This window comes from Peromyscus eremicus, chromosome 4 (assembly GCF_949786415.1).
Source record: "Peromyscus eremicus chromosome 4, PerEre_H2_v1, whole genome shotgun sequence".
In the NCBI taxonomy this organism is placed as follows: Eukaryota; Metazoa; Chordata; class Mammalia; order Rodentia; family Cricetidae; genus Peromyscus; species Peromyscus eremicus.
Window position 1 is genome coordinate 123,161,844 of NC_081419.1, and position 18,868 is coordinate 123,180,711.

The following is an 18,868-nucleotide window of genomic DNA, read 5'->3' on the forward strand; positions in this document are numbered from 1 at the left end:
CTCCTGAGCAGCCAACAGCATTTGTCCCTGTCCTATCTCTGTAAAAGTGTTGACCTAGTTTCCTGTATGATTGCTGGGGACAGAAGTGGTAATAAGGAATCAGAGTTTTACTCAAGTATTTCACAAGGCCCAGGAGGCAGGGTTAGGGCTGGGGCTTAAAACCAAGTCACATAGCCTATGACACTCAGCAGCATCCCCTTACTAAACTATAAAAGGGACTGTGGTATCTTGTCTTAAGGACACAGGGATTCACAGATGGAACAGGTAAACTGCCTCCCACTGTTTGGAACACAGGCCTAGCAATCTGGCTTCTGACTGCTCTGCCTATTTCCAAGCAAAGCCAGAAAAGGATTATACAACACTAGGCGCTGCTGAGTGTGGACATCTTTATCCAACCCTCAGAAATAACAGAGAACTGCTTGTGAGTGAAAAGCAGAGAGGGGGCCTCAATTCAGTCCAATCTATTGCCACGATGATCAACCAGGGACTATGGAGTACTCAGTCATAACCAGTGTCACTGAGGGGCTGATTTGTTAAAAGCTTGCACTAATTTACAGTTCATAAAGGCACTCCTGGGCAGTGGCTTGCCCACAGCACAATGCATGCCTGGTCAGTAGATGTAAACAAAGGTGCATTAGTTAACTCTGGCTTTGTCATTCCCTCAATTCTTAGTCCCATTCCTGAAAACCCAGATTCTGTTCCCTTCAAGGGACAGAAAAACTAACCAGGTCTCAGCCATCTGCTACAGAGCAGGTGTGTTGACTGATGAGTTAGAGGGAGTGTGGAACCCCAGGGTGTGGGCGTACATGTGTGTATGTATGTGAGTTGTCCTTACGGAACATCCTGATCAAAGGAAGGAAGGTGTGAAAATTTCATGGAAAGCACAAAGTGTTGGGAAATATTCGTTACCAGGATGAATAGTAATTGTCATGGTGACCTATTTTTGTCTCTTTCCCCACTTGTTTCCCATGTCATTCTCACATCCCTTTGGTGAAGCTATCTTCAGTTTAGAGAATTACAACTAGGCTGGGAAGGAGGATTCAAGGGAGAACACTTGACAGCTGTCACAAGGCTTTGAGGACGTAAATTTCAGTCCCTGAAGCTCCCATGACTGTTGACAGCAGGATGTGGGTCCCGAAGTCTCCACCCTTCTTGTTTAGTTCTATTAGCCCCAAAGCAGCCATTCTTTCTCAGAATAGCTAGCAAGTTTTCATTTTGCTTTTCTTTTAATTCTTATCTTTTTCTGGGCACGTGTGTGTGTGTGTGTGTGTGTGTGTGTGTGTGTGTGTGTGTGTATCTGTCTGTCTGTGTGTCTGTGTATGTGTATGTATTTGTCTCTGTGTGTCTGTCTGTCTGTCTGTCTGTTTATGTCTGTGTGTGTGTGCATATGTGTGTCTATCTGTCTCTGTGTGTGTTTGTCTCTGTGTGTCTGTGTCTGTTTGTGTGTGTGTGTGTGTGTATGTGTGTGTGTGTGTGTGTGTTTATGTGCACACTAGGGATTAAACCCAGGGACTCATGGAGTCTGTACCAGCACTCTACCTCTGGACTTTACTCACAGCTCATTTTATCTTTGAAGACATTACTTAAAAGAATGTCTTTTAATTCCTTAAGATCAAAAATATGTTAAGCCCTTTATGAAAAAATAAAAGCAGAGCTATGTAGACCCAGAGATCCTCATATTTTAAGTACTTAATGACATGATGTGAGTTTAAAAGCACTTAGATAAGAGGTCCTTGGCTCATGACTTTAGAAAATTTAAGGTGAAAGATTCAGGTTTGACATTTTTCATTGTACTAGTTAGGTCTCTTTGCAAACTACAGTCTTTTAAATTCAAGTATCCAGCCTAAAGCTTAGCAGGTGTGTTAGTGACTTTTTTATTACTGTGAAACTAACAATAACATACCTGCTTGTTGTTCGAATCTTAGATGGCCTTTTAATTAAAAAAACCCAGAGCCAGATATCAGGGTGAAAGCTGAAAGATCAGAGAAGCAGAACAGCCAGCCACTAGTTCTTACCTCAATGAAATCCTCAGCCTAAAGAGAGTGAATTCCTGTTTCCTCATGCCTTATATACCTTTCTCTGCCCTTCTATATTATTTCTTGGGATTAAAGGCGTGTGTGCTTCCCAAGCAAAGGCATGAGATCTCAAGTGCTGGGATTAAAGATGTGTGCTACCACTGCCTGCTTCTGTTTCTAAACTAGTGGCTGGCTCTGTCCTCTGATCATCAGGCAAAGTTTATTAGGGTATACAATATATCACCACGCCTGCTGGAATAACTTGAGAGAGAAAGGATTTACATTGACTCTGAGTGTTCAGTCCATGGTTTCTTGGCATTCTTTACAGAGGCAGAACATCATGGTGGTAAGAACCCATGGCAGGGGCTGTCCTTCATGTCTTGGAAGACGGGTAGCTGCATGCAACAGGAAGAGACCAAGGATAAGATGTCCCCAAGGACTACAAACACCATGGCATAATTCTCTACCTAGGCCCCATATCCTAAAGTTTAACAACCTCACAAAACACACCACATCTGGAGACTAAGCTATCAAAACGTGACTTAGTTGGTTCATTTTATATTCAAACCACAATAGCAGGCATAATTGTAACATGGATGAGAAATGTGTGCTTTATATGCAGGACCCATGCTGGATACCTCTTCTTGGCAACTAGGAATAAGGAATGGAGCCTGTGGTCTGTTTTTGTTGTTGTTTGTTTGTTTGGGTTTTATTGTTGTTGTTGTTTTCCATGAATAACATGTTCTTTTTGGTGGCTGTGGACCACACTTGTAACAAAGTCATCATCTTCTGTACTTGATTTGATGGGCTATTGACTAATTAAAGTTTCTCACTAGCGGGGATCCAAGGCTCCCAGCCCATTATGCTTCCTGAGCTGCCATCATAGCCTCAGAGGGGCTTCCACCAGTCGATGCACTAACATCCTCAAGATATCAACAAAGTGCATTGCTTCTGTCATGGTCTAGCTCCCAGCTCAGAGCCAGCTGACTGCCTGCTGATTTCAGTGGCCCTCTTCCAATGGAGTTGGAACTCTTAGGCTCTGGACTGAATTTTTGTTTCCTTTTGCTTATGTTCAGGAATGTCTTCAACATCCAGCAGTTGCCTAACAGAGAGCATAGTGCCCGCTGCAGTGAGCTGATTCTCCAGAATAGAGGACAATGCAGTGCCTGGAGAAAAAGGCTCTGAGTGAGGCTAGTGGCGATAGAAGAGGAATCAGAGAAATTCAGACCCCTCTTTACATTAAAGACAGCCTGGACCTGGACAGAGTTCTCACACCTGGAACTAGAGGGATGCCAGCATGCTAAGTAAGGTGGCAGTGGAATCATGAATCTGCATCTCTATCCCTGCCCCTTGTGATGCTCATGCTGTGGGCCTGAAAGCCACAACTGGAGACCAGCGGGTAGTTTTTACTGCTTTTGGGTAACACATGTACATAGCTCAGAAGAGCTACTGTATGATTGATTGAAGGTTACCCTGCCAGTGTCAAGATTGGGAAACAGAGTCACAGGCTCTAACTAACCTTTATAATATGTCATTATATTAGCCATGGCTTCATTATCATAGTCTTGTTACCTAAATAGGAGTATCAGTGTCATTCTCTAAGCCCTACACAAAGGGAATCCCGCACTTTGAACTCAATCTCAGAGCCCCTTCTCAAACCCAGCACTCTTGGCTGTTCCCAGACTACTTCATGGCCTCATTTTGGATTTGGATCCTTTGCTCCGGGATAGTCTCCCAATTCTGGTCTAACCAGTCTCTCCTCTCTTCCCTCCTGACTGCCCTGAAATGATGTCTTTCAGAGACATAGACTTCCTGTCTTGTCCTTTCAGGCTTTAAGAGCTTGAAAAACTTCCTGGCACCTGACCCCTATGTGTCCTGTGATGGCTTGGGTTCTGTGACTGAAGCACAGGCTAACCCCATCCTAGGCATGGTGTTTACTTGCTACCTGCATGACCTGCTGTGCATATGGCTATCTTTACGCTTGGAGGTACACTCATTTCTCCTCCCAGGGATGAACCTTCATTCTGCAGAATCTGACTCAGAGGTAAAGGCATGGCCAAAGAGGCTGACATTGCATCATCTAATGGAAAAATGACTCATCCTCCTCTAGAATCAAGTACAGAGCTGAGTCTCAGGTACCTTCTCTAATCATCCACAGTAAGAGATTCCAAGGGTTCTAAGTATCCATGCCAGCATGGAGGGGTGGGGATACATTTGTCTCCTGCTTGTGTCCCTTCCCTATAAAATCTAGGTGGTTATGTAAGTGCCCATAAACAGGACTGAGAACACTGGGTTCCTTGTCTTCCAGATATAACTATAGTGATGAATTTCCCCACTTGCTCTTTAAGATGTGATGGGCTGTTCCTTGTCTGCTGACCATATCCTGCCTTCATGCCTCTCTGCTTCTCTAAAACATAGGATCTTGCCTGGCCCAGGGCCAAAGCCCCTTGAATTCTGTGTCCCATAGATTACTCTCAACTAATGAGGGGCAAACATACTTGAATAAATGAATGCTATAGTGATTCTAATGTGCTGTTGGTGTGGGTTTTCAGAGGTCTTAGTGGGTTGAGTGAATTTGATACAGCTGGCCACATCAACAGTGGTATCCCCAACTCTGCTGTCCATTCGTGATTCATCTCCCTCACTCACTCATGCTTTCTAGGGTTCCCTCAAGAAAAATTATCTGCATGTACACATACACACACACATACACACACACACACACACACACACACACACACACACACACACACACACACACAATTAGTGATAGCTTTGGGGAAATCCAACTGAATAAATGCTACAGCTTGTGTATGATTTACCTCATCAAAACTCACACTGGAATTTGATTCCCATGTTGAGAAGTATGTGAGCTTTAATAGACAATTCAGTTGTGGGAAGACTGGATCTACTGCCATGAATAGCTTACTATCTCTCTAAAGAGACTGGGTAGAAAAAGTGGGCCTCTCAGGATCAGGTTAATCCTCAAGAGTGGGTGGCTATAACACAAGGACACTCTGGATTAAGTAAACCTCTTTCCCTTATAACTTCCTCAGTCTCAGTTATTCCATTATAACAACAGAAAAGAAACTAAGACATTTTCCCATATAAATTTTAAACTATTCACATTAGATTTATGTGTGAATATTTACTCCTTATAACACTTTGCATCTCAATATCCAATTATCATGGGTCTGACTGAAAAGAGACAGTAAAGGACCCCATTTCTATGGTCTTCCACTAAAGCTAGTAGCAGTGAATCAGAATGCTGCCTACATATATGGAGTTTAATCTCTTTCATGCCCCATATCTCCCTGGAAGCTAAGGAAATCAACTAAATGACAATCAAAACTGTACATGCAAATTATAAATATTACTTTTACTTTGTAAGTTTTCTTAGAACAGCTAGCTCATGACATTTTTTCTGACTCTAGGCCAATGTTCATTACACAGAGAGGTAAATTAAGGCCCAGATTAAAAAAGACTGGTCCATATTAGCCCTTTAGCATGTTGCCAAGATCCAGTCATTTTCAGCAGCCTGTCACTGTCCTGATTCTTCCTTCCTCCAAGTTCTTAAGATAAATGAGGTGGTATTATGCTTGGTATAAATTTATTACATTTTATCGATCATGAGGAATAAACGTGCTCTGAGCCCAGCTTCTCCATTCAGCATGGACTCGCAGCTCCTGAGCATCACACATCTCAGCTGCTCTGTCAGAAGGGCTCCATTATCTTATTATTACAATGCCAGCCACATCCTTGCCTCTTCCCCAGTTAATCTGACAGGCATGCTCTTACCAAACCTTGCTTCATTACCCAGCTTTTAGCTCTGTTCAAATGCATTTTCAGGGTGCTTTTCTTTCCTCCTTCCATCCATCCTCCACATTTTCTCCTCTTCTGGGGCTGTATTTTTTTAATTTCAAACTAAGTTAGTCTCTGTTATTTGTAACCCTACTTCCTGGCTCCTAGCCAGAACGTCTAAATGAGTTTTCCTTGCCACAGCAAAGGCCAGATCACGCTCTGAGGATCCTCAGGTTTTATTTAGTTTTTAACTATCTCTGAAACATTTTTCTCTAAATGTCTCTTCTCATCAAGCATATAAGCCAAGCCTTGGTGTCCAGTGACTTATTTTCAAAAAAATGTGATTTTAAATGAATAAATCACTAATATCTGTTCATGCTATCATCATTAAGGTTTTTGTTTTAATCTGTCTTTTTCTGATGACACGTATAGAGATTTACTTCTCCTTAGGCACATGTATATGACAGGTGGCAAGTAAGAACAGTCATACACAGAATCAATCCTCATGGCAAAGGCAGAGCAGATATGGGTGGTCCTTTTCTAGGGTGAGGAAGACCAAGGCTGAGATACATGTAATAGTGATTCTACAGGTGAAACATCTGGAGAACATCATCTATGTGACTCCAGGCCTTTACAGAATGCCAAATGATGCAGCATCTATGGAACCTCAGCCCACAGAGTGGCTATAACTGATATCTTGAATGTGTATTAAAGGCCTACACATTAAAGGCTTGGTTCAAAGCAACCTATAAAACTATTTATTGGGAGGTGGTGTAAATTTTGATAGCTGTAATCTGGTGGAAAGAAAGGAATGTTGGGATCTAAGTTCCTCCTCTCTCATTCTTTTCACATCCTAGTTCTCAAGGAGTGAATTTCTTCCCCTGTGTTACACTCCCACCTTGTTGTACTACCTTGAAATGGGTCCAAAGACAACAGGGCAAAGTGACTGCTCATAGAAACCTTAAAAACAGTTTCTTATTTTGTTACAGTGATGGAATGCTGACCAACATCAGAGCCTGAACATGTTGTATAGGCTTTGAAATTTAGTAGTCCTGCCACACCAGGGGTTCCTGCAGCATCTCAGAACTCATGTATCCTTAGAGCTAAATACCAAGCAGTTAGTCAATTAGCTGATGCTTGAACTCCTTCAAGAGGCTATTGTCCTTAATTAGGCTGGCATCACTTTGCTATAGACCAGGCTGACACCAAGGAACAACAATTGGTCCTGCTTGATAGTTAGAAAAGAAATGTGATATAGTTTAGATTCAAATGCTCTTCATCCCTCAACATATCCTTTGATTTCATCTTGGATCTTGAGTGTGGCTCTTTGCATGGCTCTTTGTGGGGTAAGATCTTTGAGACATGAGTTCTAGTGAGTGGTTGTTACAACCCCCTGCCAACACACATACACACCTTTCCAGCTTCTCACATCACCATGCAATGTATACTCTGTATACTCAATACCACTGTCTATGATACCATCCACATAAACTCCTCACTGGATCCAAGTTCAGGACGGTTCCTTGAACCTCTCAAGTTCCTTTTGAACTCAGATTTGAGATCTATGTCTGGCAATCAATTGAACCTTGTTAAAAAGAGACTAGAGGAAGAAATAGATATGTAGATGTCAAAAAGAGATCTGAATAAGAAAATATAGAGAAATGAGTAGACAGCTTTAGGGAACCATCTGCAATTGTGGGTGGTTTTGTGATTCTACGGTTTTAAATTGTGAGATTTTAGTGTATTTTACTCCAGGTAAAAATTGGGGGAGGGGAGTAGGAAAAAGGAACCTGATATCAGGGAATCAAAAATAATTCTTAGTCATTAATTTAAGCGATTATTCATGCACTGTAGTCTAGGTAAGAAGAAGAAAGTCCTGAAGAAATTTTTTTTTAATACAGTCTCCCTGTGCAACCCAAACTGGCTTTGAACTTGTGGTCTTCCTGTCTCAGCCTCCCAAGTCCTGGGACTGTAGCTATATGTCATCACATTCATCTGATCTGTCCAGGAGATTTTGGAAAACAGAACATCCAAAATATCAAGTAACTGGATGCCTCAATGAAATCTCAAAGCAGATGTATACGAAGTTAGCACAGGGAAGCCAGTAAGACAAAGAATTCTTCCAGATGTAGTCCCCCACTGTGATGGTTTCTTAAGCAGGACCTGAGAGAGAACATGTCATGTTTTGGTTTGTGGAATTCAATATAAGTACATTTGGCCTCTTTTCTCAAAAGAATGACATTTAATTTTTTTTAGACTTTATAATTGTTTTGCCTTTTGAAAATTATCTTCCCATACTGCCTGATAACTATTTTTAAAAACGGTCACATCAGGTGTTAGAGATCAAAACATGATGTCTTTGTGATTCTTTTTTGTCCTAATTTGCTTTCACCTACTGTGATAAATTCCATGACCAAAAGCTATTTAAGAGAAAAGAGAAAAAGGTTTATTTGGCTAACACTTCCGCCTTAATAGTACATTATGGAGGGAAGCCTGGGCAGGAACTCAAGGCAGAAACCTGGAGGCAGAAAGCAAAGCAGACGCCATAGAAGAATCCTGTTAACTTGCTTGATCTCCAGACTAATATTAAACTATCTACTGTATACCTCCCGTGATCACCTGCCCAGTGGTGGCACTAACAATATTATCAAGAAAATGTTCCCACAGACTTGCTTATTGTTCCAGGTGAGAGGCAATATGAGCTCCATGATAGGTCTCCATCTTTCCCCCGTTCTCAAGAAATGACTACTTTAAAGACCCATTCAAAGTAGAGAAATGTGCTGGATTGTTTTTTGTCAACTTGATACAAGCTAGATTCATCTAGGAAGAGGGAACCTCAATTGAGAAAATGCCTCCAGCAGATGGCCTGTAGGCAAGTCTTTGGGAGCACTTTTTTTTCTACTAATGATAGCTGTGGGAGGGTCCATCCCACTGTGGGAATGGGATTATTCCACCCATTCTCATGATTCTCTGTGAACACTTTCCTGTTGGCTACCTCCTTTCCATCCCTTTTCCCTCTTCCTTCCCTCCTTTTCTCTTCCTCTCCCTGCTTACCCATTTGTACCCACTTCCCTCCTCAGTGAGTATGAGTCATGGGACACCTTCTAAAGGAGCCCTGAGTCACTCACACTTATTTTAAGTTCTCTTCTGGGAAATCCAACCTAGACAGATATGTCCTTCACAAATTGTCACATCAACATTGGCCTTCCAAGGAAGCTAAAAGATAGGAAACAGGTAAGAAGATGCAGCTGCATGTATAATGCAAAATTTAAATCTGATTGAAAGCAAACAGTCTAAAACGAAATGGCTATGATTGTAGTTAAATGGCATTCATTCAAATGCAAAGAAATTAAACACTAGAAATTGAGTCTGCTTTATGAACATAAAATCAGATCCCATCTGGCAACCAGAACAGGTTTCAAAACAGTGCTGTTCCTTGAAATGGATTGGATGAGCAGATTGGACAGCAGGGTGAGCTGCAGTAAGCCCACTTCATGGATGCAAAGTAGGGATTGACAACAGAGAAAGACACAATCCTCATGGCCCACCCTGTCCAATCATGTGCTTGGACTACAAAATGTCCTTTCATGAACAAATAAGCCTGGTCCCCAAGCCTAGACTGCTCTATGGTCACTTTTGCTATCAGGAGCTCAATTTAGCCAAGAATCTCATAGCAGGATGCTTCCTGCTAAGAAAGTGCTGGAGCTCATGTCCCCTGCCCAGCACCTGGTTCTACTATTTTGGGTGCATTTGCAAGTGAGACTAAAACCAGCATTGTGAAGTTGCTTTTTATAGAAGGGACTAACTCCTCACTTGGACCAATCAAAGAGGATAAAATCCTGGTTTCCTTGCCTTCATTTGGTGTCTCTCTGACCCATTTACTTTGAAGTCACCAAAGTAATTGTCCTCAACCTTTCCCATTGAATTACTTTGGGTTTCTGGAACAGCAGACACTTCCAGGACAGAACTCCTGTCCTGCTCAACACACACACACACACACACACACACACACACACACACACACACACACACAAACACAGATGAATGCACACATGCATATGGGTGGCTGTACATAAGAGCAAGCCTACATCGTAGAGCAGAATAGATCATCTTGAAGGTACCAAATTGATCAGTTCAAGAGATGATAGTGATAAAGACTTCATAGGACAACCTTGCTGAACCAGGGCTGCTACACTGAATCAGTGGGACCAAATCCTAAACAAGATTGTTAATTATGCACAGCTTTTGTGAAGCCCCAACTCTTTCTCTATTTAAATCTAGAACTCATTGGGGTTACTAGACCCCTTTATTTGTTCCTATTCATTGTATTCACCCTCTCTACTTTTCATCCTTCCTCTTCTATTTAATTGGTGTTTTATGAGTAGTGGCCAAGCCTAACTTGTTGAAGCTTCCAGAGCCTAGGCTTATACCACCCCCAAATCTTTGGTTACACAGTAGGCTTTCTGTCATCTGTGCTTAGCTGCCTTCCTACTTTGTGGACCCCAGGCCTATTCTGTTGAACCCCAATGTCTCTCATCTTTTCACCACTCTTTAAATGCCCCTTCTTTTATTTCTGAACAATACCAACATGATTAAGAATTGTGATACAAACATTTAAAGATAACAGCAGTAAGTTAGATTACATTCAGAGCAGAAAAAAATGATAACATACACAGGTGTTTTAGTTACTTATCTCAATACTAAGATTTGACAACGAGCAACTAAAGTGAGGAAGGACTCATTTTGGCTTTGGGCTTAAGATATACAGTCCATCATGTCAAGGATGGCATGATGGGGGGAGTAACATCTGTCTGTGGTGTCTGGAAGCTGTTTGCTCACACTTCGGTGAGTTGGGAATTAGAGAAGGGTTGGTACGCACCTGGCCTTCTCCCTTCGACCTTTTTATTCAGTTCTTGGATACAGTCTCATGGGATAGAGTCACCCACATTTGGAGTAATATTCTCCTTCTTTGTTAATCCTCTCTGGACACAACCTCACAGACACACACAAAGGGGTGCTTCATCAATATTCCAGTGATTTCTTAATCTAATTATGTTGGAAAACAAAATTCATCATCATAGTTATTTAAAACTCTTAGCTCTGTAAACTATGGGGCATCTCCTAGGACTTGTCTTTTGAGAAAACAAAAACAATTTTTTATCAAGTTGTCTTTTTCTCATTTTCAATATTTTACTGAATTTAAAGTTATAGTTCTTTTATTCAAGTTTTGACAAAAATTGTAAATTTATCCATTAAAATGAAGACCTTTCTTGAAAGTCTTAACTCAAAAATTTAATTTTCAAGAGCATAATTATAGGATTAAAAAATCAAATCGTGTGCATCGTTTGTGTTCTCATCCCAGAATATAGTCACCCAGGATGGCCTCAGATGCTCAGTCCCCCTGTCACGTAAGTGCTGAGATTACAGGGCTCTACAACTGTCAAGTCTTCTTTTCCACTTTCGCCCATCCTTTCCCTGAAGCTTCCACCTGCCTCCTTAACTATATCTTCTTGCTCTCTAGTTGTTTGGATATAAATCTGTTCATTGGTAATTGGTTTTTTGTTTGCTTGGGGGTTTTTGTTTATTTATTTGTTTTTGTTTTTACATCCCAATCAAAGTTGTCCCTCTCTCCCCTCTTCCTAGTTTCTTCCTTCATCCCACCCCCACCCCATCCACTCCTCCTCCACTGTTTCTCTTCAGATACAGGTCAGCTTCCCATAGATATCAGCCAGCCATTGTAGATCAAGTTGCAGTGAGACTAGACACCTCCTCTTGTATTAAGGCTGGATGAGGCAATTTGGTAAAAGGAATAGATCCCAAAATCAAGCAACACAGTCAGAGACAGCCCCTGCTCTCACTGTTAGGAGTCTCACATAAAGACAGAGGGCCTAGGTCAGGCCCATGCAGGCTCCCTGGTTGTTGGTTCAGTCTCTGTGAGCACAGGTTAATTGGTTCTGTGGGTTTCCTGTGGTGCCTTTGACACTACTGGGCTACTGGGTCCTACAATCCTTCCTTCCCCTTTTCTACAGGATTCCTGAGATCCACCTAAAGTTTGGCTGTGGGTCTCTGCATCTGTTTCCATCAGTTCCTGGATGCAGCCTCTCTGATGACAGTTGGGCTAGGCATCAATCTATGTGTATAGCAGAATATCATTAGGAATCATTTCCTTGACTTTTTGTTTTCCTGCCAGTCATGTTTGGTTCTATTCTAGGTCTCTGGGGTATCCCACCTCTGGGTCCTGGCCCTCAAGGGTGAGCTCCCTCTCTGGGTATGGGTCTCCAGCTGTGCCAGTCATTAGTTGGTCACTCCCACAATTTCTGTGCCATCTTTACCCCAGCACATTACAGGCAGGACAAATTATAGGTCAAAGGATTTGTGTCTGCAGTGGTGTCCCATTTCCTCCCCGGAAGTCTTATCTGGTTACAAGAGATAACCAGTTCAGGCCCCATATCCCCTATTGCTAGGGGTTTTAGCTAGGGTCACCCTCATAGATTCCTGGGAGTTTTCCTTTCTGTAGGTTTCTAGCTCAGTCCTGGAAAGGTCCAAGGTTCCAGTTGTCTTTCCCAGTATTCTCTCCCTCCATCTTCCCACCACCTGATCCCTCCTGTTCCAATCCCTATCCCCCTTTTAGTTCACTCCACCCTTCCACTGACAATGTCCATTGTATTTCCCTTTCACAGTGAGATTGATGTATCCTCTCCCTACCCACCTTGAGCCCTCTTTGTTACATAGCTTCTCTGGGTCTGTGGTTTATAGCATTGTTCTCCTTTATTTTACAGCTAAGACTGACTTAGGAGTGAGTACACACCATGCTGGTCTTTCTGGGTCTGGGTTACCTCACTCAGAATGATCTTTTCTAGTTCCAACTATTTGCTAGTAAATATATGCCAACTAATGACTGGCACAGCTGGAGACCCATACCCTGAAAATGAGCTCACCCTTGAGGGCCAGGACCCAGAGGTGGGATACCCCAGAGACCTAGGATAGAAAAACTGATGTTATTATTTTTAACAGCTAAATAATACTCCATTGTGTAAATGTACCACATTTTTTTAAATCCATTCTTCTGTTGAGGGACATCTAGTTTGTTTCTAGTTTCTGGCTATTACACATGAAGCTGCTATCAATATAGTTGTACAAGTGTCCTTGTGGTATGGTGGAGTTTCCTTTGAGTAGATGTCCAGGAGTAGCATGGCTGGGTCTTAAGGTAGATTGATTCTCAATTTTCTAAAAAACTGCCATATTGATTTCCAAAGTGGCCAGGCGGTGGTGGAGCACACCTTTAATCCCAGCACTCGGGAGGCAGAGCCAGCCGGATCTCTGTGAGTTCGAGGCCAGCCTGGGCTACCAAGTGAGTTCCAGGAGAGGCACAAAGCTACACAGAGAAACCCTGTCTCGAAAAACCAAAAAAAAAAAAAAAAAAGATTTCCGATGTGGCTTTACTAGTTTGCACTCCCACCAGCAGTGGAGGAGTGTCCCCCATGCTCCACATCCTCTCCAGCATGAGCTGTCACTTGTGTCTTTTAGTCATTCTAACAGTGTAAGATGGAATTTCGGTGTCATTTTGATTTGCATTTCCCTGGTGGCTAAGGATGCTGGACATTTTTTAAAATGATTCTCAGCCATTTGAGATTTCTCTATTGAGAATTCTCCATTTAGGTCTGTATCCCATTTGTTAATTGGTTTATTTGGCTTTTTGATGTCTAGTTTCCTGAGTTCTTTGGATATCAGCCCTCTGTCAGATGTGGGTTTGGTAAAGATCTTTTCCCATTCTGTGGGCTGTCATTTTGTCCTTTTGACAGTGGTCTTTGCCTTAGCAGAAGCTTTTCAGTTTCATGAAGTCACATTTATTAATTGTTGATCTTAGTACCTGCACAACTGGTGTTCTGTTCAGGAAGTTATCTCCTGTGTCAATGTCTTCAAGGCTATTCCCCACTTTCTTGTTTATCAGGATCAGTGTATCTGGTTTTACTTTGAGGTCTTTGATACAATTTGACTTGAGTTTTGTGCAGGGTGATAGGTATAGATCTATTTGCATTCTTCTACATGTCTACATCCAGTTATAACAGTACCATTTGTTGAAGATGCTTTCTTTTTTCCATTGTATAATTTTAGCTTCTTTGTCAAAAATTAGATGTCTATAGTTGTGTAGATTTACTTCTGTGTCTTCAATTAGACTGCACTGAACAACCTGTCTGCTTTTATGTCAACACCATGCCAGGTTTTCTTTTTTTTTTTTTCTTTTTTTTTTTTCTTTTTGGTTTTTCGAGACAGGGTTTCTCTGTGTAGCTTTGCGCCTCTCCTGGAACTCACTTGATAGCCCAGGCTGGCCTCGAACTCACAGAGATTCACCTGGCTCTGCCTCCCAAGTGCTGGGATTAAAGGCGTGCACCACCACAGGTTTTCTTTATTACTATTGCACTGTAGTACATCAGGGATGGTAATACCTCTAGAAGTTCCTTTGTTATACAGGATTGTTTTTGCTCTCTTGGGTTTTTAGTTTTTCTATATGAAGTTGAGTGTTGTTCCTTCAAGGTCTGTAAAGAATTGTGATGGAATTTTGATGAGGATTGCACTGACTCTATAGATTGCTTTTGGTAAAATAGTCATTTTATGTTAATCCTACTGACCCATGAACATGGGAGATCCTTCCATCTTCTGATATCTTCTCTAATTTCTTTCTTCAAAGATGTGAAGTTCTTGTCATACAGGTCTTTCACTTGCTTGGTTAGAGTTACCCCAAGATATTTTATATTATTTATGGCTATTGTGAAGGATGTTATTTCCCTGATTTCCTTCTCAGTCTGTTTACTGTTTGTATATAGGAGGGCTATTGAGTATTTTTCAGTTACTTTTTCATTCAGCCTCTTTGCTGAAAGTGTTTATCAGCTGTGGGAGTTCCATGGTAGAATTTTTGGGGTCACTTATGTGTGTTATCATGTCATTTGCAAAGAGTGATACTTTAAATTCTCCCTTTCTAATTTATATCCCCTTGACCTCCTTTTGATGTCTTGTTGCTCTAGGTAAAACTTCATTATTCTGTATTGAATAGCTATGGGGAGAGCAAACAGCCTTGTCTCATTCTTGATTTTAGGGGAATTTCTTTGAGTTTCTCTCCATTTAATTTGATGTTGGCTGTCAGCTTGCTGTATATTGCTTTTATTATATTTAGATATGTTCCTTGTATCCTTGATCTCTCTAAGACTCTTATCATGAAAGTGTGTTGTATTTTATCAAAGACTTTTTCAACATCTAATGAGATGATCATGTCAGTTTTTTTTTCCTTCAGTTTGTTTATATGGTGGATTATTACATTGACAGATTTTTATATGTTAAACCACTCCTGCATCTCTGGAATGAAGCCTACTTGATCATGGTGGATGATCTTTTTGATGTGTTCTTGGATTTGGTTTGTGAGGTTTTATTGAGAATTTTTGCATTTATGTTCATGAGTGAAATTCTGTAATTCTCCTTTTTTGTTGAGTGTTTGTGTGCTTTGGGTATCAGAGTAACTGTGTCTTCATAAAATGAATTTGGCAATGCTCATTCTGTTTCTATTTTATGGAATAGTTTGAGGAGCGTTGGGATTAGCTTTCCTTTGAAGACTTGGTAAAATTCTGTGCTGAAATTATCTGGCCCTGGGCTTTTTTTGGTTAGGAAAAATTTAATGATTGCTTGTATTTCCTTGGGGGATATGGGTCTATTCAAATTGTTTATCTGATTTTGATTTAATTTTGATAAGCCGTCTCTATTGAGAAAATTGTCCATTTCTTTTAAATTTTCCAATTATGATGAGTATATGTTTTTGAAATATGACCAAATGTTTCTTTGTATTTCTTCCTTGTCTACTGTTATGTCTCCCTTACATTTCTGATTTTCTTAATTTGGATTTTCTCTCTCTGCCTTTTAGTTAGTTTGGATAAGGGTTTATCTATCTTGTTAATTTTCTCAAAGAACCAACCATTTGTTTCATTGATTCTTTGCATTGTTCTCTGTGTTTCCATTTTATTGATTTCAGCCCTGAGTTTAATTATTTCCTGCCATCTACTTCTCTTGGGTGAATTTTCTTCTTTTTGTTGTAGAGTTTCCAGGTGTGTTGTTAAGTCTCTGGTATGATAATTCTCTAATTTCTTTATGCAGGCACTTAGTGCTATGAACTTTCCTCTTAGCACCACTTTCATTGTGTCTCATCAGTTGGAGTATGTTGTGCATTCATTTTCTGCCAGTGGCCACGTCAGAGGAGCAGCAGATGGCATTTGACTTCAGGGTATCAGCCCACCAGAAGGCAAATCCCTGATGGGTGAATCTCAGATAGACAAGACCCCAAGACCACAGACTCCAGAATGTCTTTTGCTTCTGCTGTACCTTCACATGTTTGCTGCTGCCATAATTCTCTGGTATCTGGTATGCTGTGAATAGATGGAGGGAGATCCCCACTGCCTGTACTGTAGTGTGTTAATCTCATAGAAACATCCTGATTTATTGGGCATTTTTACCTGTGGATTATTATGAAGATGATTTATTCTTAAGATGTACTGTCTAATTGACAATAATAATGTTAGTTTAAATAGAGTTTTGATGGTAAAAATAAAACAAGTTAGTGTCACACAGCTAATACACATGAGTTTCTACTGGGAAGTTGTGTAGACTATCACTTAGGTTAATGATAAAGGAAAATAATTGAGCCCAAGTTAGCTCAGCTAGCTTAAATTCTTTTAACCTTAATGTTGGGAGATGTATTCACAAGTTTCCAAGTGCATAATAGCTAAAACAAAGCTTTGAAATAACTTAAAGTTAGACTAAGATATTTTCATCAAATAGCTTTGAGGTAAAAAAAAAAACCCAAGCAGACAATCTAAAGTTTAGAAAGGCACATAGTTGAATAAGGAACTCATTGAGGTCAGGGAGGGTTATTTCAATTTTCTTGTATCTGTTGAGACTTGCTTCGGGACTGAGTATATGGTCAGTTTTGGAGAAGGTTCCATGAAGTGCTGAGGTGCTTTTGTGCTTGAGTGAAATGTTCTGTAGGTATCTTTTAGGTCCATTTGAATCATAATGTCTGGTAGTTCTGTTATTTTTATTTAGTTTCTGTCTAGATGACCTGTCAATTGGTGAGGGTGGGTGTTGAAGTCTCCCACTATTAATGTGTGTGGTTCGATGTGTGATTTAAGTTTTAGTAATGTTTTTTTTACAAGTTTGGGTGCCCTTGCATTTGGGGCATAATGTTCAGAATTGAGATGTCATCCTGGTGGATTTTTCCTTTAATGAGCATAAAATGTCCTTCTCAATCTCTTTTGACTAATTTTGATTTGAAGTCTATTTTGTTAGATATTAGGATAGGAACACCAGCTTGTTTGTTAAGTCCATTTGCTTGGCAAATCTTTTCCAACTCTGTAGTCTGAGATAATTTCTACATTTGATGTTAAGGTATGTTTTTTATATGCAGCAGAAGGATGGATCTTGTTTTCATTTTCACATCCATTCTGTTAGTCTCTGACTTTTTATTGGAAATTGAGCCCACTGATATTAAGAGATATTAATGACCACTCATTGTTAATTCCTATTATTATATTGGTGGTTATGGTGGTGGTAGTGTGTGTGTGTGTGTGTGTGTGTGTGTGTGTGTGTGTATGTGTGTGTATGTGTATGTGTGTGTGTGTGTGTGTGTGTGTGTGTGTGTGTGTGTGTGTGTTTCCCTTCTTTGGATTTTGCTGGTGTGAGACTGTCTATTGCCTGTGTTTTTGTAGGTTTAGTTAACTTCCTTGGGTTGTAGTTTTCCTTCTAGCACACTCTATAGGACTGGATTTGTGGATAGATATTGTTTAAACTGACTTTGTCTTGATATATCTTGTTTTCCGCATCTACGGTATTTGAAAGTTTTGCCGGGTGTATTGGTCTGGGCTGACATCTGTGGTCTCTTAGAGTCTACAAGATGTCTGTCTAGGCATTTGGGTTTTAGAGTCTCCATTAAGGTATAGGGTATAATTCTTATAGGTCTGCCTTTATATGTTATTTGGCCTTTTCCTTTGAAGCTTTTAATATTTTCTTTGTTCTGTATGTTTAGTGTTTTGATTATTATTTAACTAGGGGACTTCCTTTTCTGACCCAATCTATTTGGTGTTCTATAAACTTCTTGTACCTTTATAGGCAAGTCTTTATTTAGGTTAGGAAAATTTTTTCCTATGATTTTGTTAAATATATTTTCAGGGTTTTTGTACTGAGAGCCTTCTCCTTCTTCTATTCCTATTACTCTTAGGATTGATCTTTTTATGGTATCCCAGATTTCATGAATGCTTTGTGTTAGGAGTTTTTTAGATTTAACATTTTTTTTTGATTTAAGAATATATTTTTTTCTATTGTATCTTCAACACCTGAGATTCTTTCTTCCATCTCTTGTATTCTGTTTGTGATGCTTGTGTCTGTAGTTCCTGTTCACTTACCCAGATTTTCCATTTCCTGAATTTCTTGTTTGTGTTTTTCTTATTGCTTCTATTTCAATTTTCATGTCATGAATAGTTTCTTTCACCTGTTTGTTTTTCTTTGTCCTTCTTGGCATTCTTTAGTGGATTTGTTTATTTCTTCTAATTTTTTGGTTGTCCTTTTCTTGATTTCTTTAAGGGAGTTTTTTAATTTCCTCTTTAAGGACCTCTATCATCTTCATAAAGTTATTTTTAAGGTCATTTTCTTGTGCTTCAGCTGTGTTGGATTGTTCAGGTCTTGCTGCTGTAGGATAGCTGGGCTCTGGTGGGGCCATATTGTCTTACCTGTTGTTGATCGTACTTTTACACTGGCATTTAGGTATCTGTGTTTGGGATATTTAGTTCTAGTCCCTGGTTTCTGCATTTGTCTTGTTGGATGGATATAGCTGAATTTTTCCCATGTCCCACCAGGTCAGCAGCCACTCAGGCCCAAGTATGTACACACAGAGGCTTATATTAATTAAAACTGCTTGGCCATTAGTTCAGGCTAACTACTGACTAGCTCTTACACTTAAACTCAGCCAATTTCTGTTAATCTATATGTTACCACGTGTTCTGTGGCTTTATCTGTGT